Raw genomic sequence first — 3,094 nt, forward strand, 5'->3', positions numbered from 1 at the left:
CGATTTTCAATTTGTTCTTTTTCTAGCTTTTTCAGCTGCATGCCCAAGTCACTGATCTCCTTCTTCTCTATTTTATTCATGTAGGCATTCAAAGGTATAAAACTTCCCCTAAGAATTGCTTTTGCAGTATCCCATAAGATTTGATAGATTGTCTCATTATTGTCATTCTCTTGAATGAAGTTGTTGATTGTTTTTTATGATTTGTTGTTTAACCTACTCCTTCTTTAGGATTAGATTATTTAGTTTCCAATTAATTTTTAGTTTATCTTTCCATGGCCATTTATTACGTATATTTTTATTTCATTATGGTCTGAGAAGGGTGCATTGACTATTTCTGCCTTTCTGCACTGAACTGTGTGTTTTTTATGCCCTAGTGTATGGTCAATTTTTGTATATGTGCCATGTCCCACTAAGAAAAAGGTATATTCTTTTCTATCCCCATTCAATTTTCTCTGGAGATCTATCATATCTACCTTATCCAGAATTTTATTCACTTCTTTCTTTCTTGTTTATTTTAAGGTTAGATTTATCAAGTTCAGAAAGGGAGAGTTTGAGGTCCCCCACTAAGATAGTTTTACTGTCTGTTTCTTCCTGCAACTCCCCTAACTTCTCTTCTAAGAATCTGGATGCCATACCAGTTGGAGCATACATGTTAAACAATGATATTACTTCATTGACTATGGTACCTTTTAGCAAGATATGTTTTCCTTCCTTATCTCTTTTGATTAGATCTATTTCTGTTTTTCCTTTGTCTGAGATTAGGTTTGCTACTGCTGCTTTTCTTGTATCTCCAGCCTTTTACCTTTACCCTGTGTGTATCCCCCAGTTTCAAATGTGTTTGTTGTAAACAACACATTGTTGGATTATGGCTTTTAATCCATTCCGCTATCCATCTCCATTTTATGGGATAGTTCATTCCATTCACATGCACAGTTATGATTACAATCAGTGTCTTTCCCTCCATCCTCTTTCCCACTGTTTGTGCTTTTAGTCCTCCTGTCTCCCTTCCCCTCCTTAATAGAGTTTTCACTTTTGACCACCACCTACCGTAGCCTTCCCTTCCTTCTTTCAGCCCCCCTCCCTTTTACTCCCTTTTATGCTTACTACTTCTTCCCTCCCTTTTAGCTTCCCCTCCTCATCCTTCCCCCTTCCTCTCCTAATGCCTATAGAGCTAGTTAGATTTATATGCTTAATTAAGTATTTTGTTAGCTCTGTGAACCAAATCAGATGAGAGTACCTCTCAAACAATGCTCATCTCCCTCCCCTCTTTCCCTGTATTGTAAATCAATTTTGTGCCTCTTCCTGTGATGGAATTGACCATTTTCTGCCTCCTCCTTTTCACATCTCCTGTTACAATCCTGGTTTGCCTCCACCACAGTAAGAGGAATATTCTTTAGTGATTTTCCTAGCCTCAGGAAAGGCTTGCCCCTTCTGTTTATCCCACTGATGCAGGATTTTTCTGGGGAAATATTTTATGGTTCTTTCAAGGTCAATAAGGGGATCGGGAGAGAGCATTTACTGATTGCTCCACCATTTTGGCTCCTGGAAGTTCAAGTAGGTGATTTACAGACATTTAATCTGTGGGCTGAAAGTCTCAGGAGTGGCTGCAGCTGATACCCAGGCCTCAGCGTCTGTCACTAGCTCAGCTCTCCTGGTTTCCCACCCTGGACTGCCACTCTGCCATTCTGCAGTGCTGCTGCTGCTTCATGCTGCCTGGGGGTTTCCTGCTGGGCTGTGCAGTGGCAGAATGCACTGTGCTGTGTGCTGTGGGATCACCCCCTTGGAACATATCCTTCCTGTCGACCTTCCAGTCTATCCTGGGCTGTGAATCTACCACAGTCTGTCTCCTATTGGATTCTGCCCCTCCAAAATTTGGTCAGATTCTCTTTTTAGAGGTATCTGAAGGAGTTAGTCTAAGAGCTTAGGTGAGTGGTTGCTCTCACTCTGCCATCTTCACTCTGCCCCCCAAAGTTTTTCTTTTCCAGTAAAAGATAGTCGAGTTGTTCTCAAGTTCTATGCTCTTCAGGGTACCAGTGCAGATAATTGTGGGAAGGTGGAAAAGTATTAGTGCTGGCATAATATCAGAGGGCTGTGGGACCCTAACTCATCTGAACATCAAAGATGACAACAGCAGCAAGGCCTACGTTAGAACCTGGAAGAGGTGGGAAAGGAAAAGGGGAAGGTGATTTGAGTCAGCTTTTCAAGCAGTATTAAAACAGAGATCTACCTTCTCACACAAAAATTAAATAAAAAGTGCTCAGGATGCTCCAGATGAGGTTTGCAACTGTGATTTCAGGTAAAAACTAGAAGAGAGAGAAAAAGTTGCAGCAAGAGAGAAAAAAAAAAGAGATCACCCAACTACAGGGCAAACAACCTCATCTTCTCTGTTTAAGAAACTTGATTAGATCAGATTCCTGCAACCAACCTTGATACAGTTGATCCCCTAACAGAAGAAGATGAGGATTTTGAGGAAGAAAGTGATGATGAAGACACTGCTGCTTTACTGGCAGAACTAGAAAAAATTTTAAAAAGATAGAAGAGTTGAAGAGCATGCTCAGAAAGAACAAGAACAAAAGGCTGAAGAAGAGAGAATTTGAACAGGAAATATCCTCGGTGGAAACCGTCTCCTTAATCTCACTGCTCCCTCTCAGTCTCAGGTCAACTTCAAAGTAAAGAGAAGATGGAATGATGATATTGTCTTTAAGAACTGTTCCAAAAGAGCAGATGAGCTGGCGAAAGGACAAAAGATTTGTAAATGATATGCTTCAATCAAAATTTCACAAAAAAATTATGGAGAAATTTCTTAAGTAGTACAGTTTTATGTGTTTAATTATGTAAAAGGGGCTCATTCAAACTTTAAGGGTCATTCTGGCTTTAGTTCGGTCAGGATTCTCTTCCCATGCTCTTAACAGCTTATAGATTTCCTGCATTTAAAATTCCAGAATACATTTTTTGGGCCAAAAATACTTTATTTGACAATGGCATCCTACATCTAGGAATTAGTTTAAGCCCTCTTCCTACATTGTTGATTTATCATTTAATAAACCAGGTTGTATTCTGTGTCTAGTTCCATTTTTTCTTATAAAAATGTTGT

General features: G+C 39.7%; 1 pseudogene; it reads left to right on the forward strand.

Moving 5' to 3' along the window:
• Positions 1–2,121: 2,121 nt before the first annotated feature.
• On the forward strand, positions 2,122–2,811 carry LOC140528100 (spliceosome-associated protein CWC15 homolog pseudogene; annotated as a pseudogene).
• Positions 2,812–3,094: the final 283 nt, after the last annotated feature.

This window comes from Notamacropus eugenii, chromosome 1, assembly GCF_028372415.1.
Source record: "Notamacropus eugenii isolate mMacEug1 chromosome 1, mMacEug1.pri_v2, whole genome shotgun sequence".
NCBI lineage: Eukaryota > Metazoa > Chordata > Mammalia > Diprotodontia > Macropodidae > Notamacropus > Notamacropus eugenii.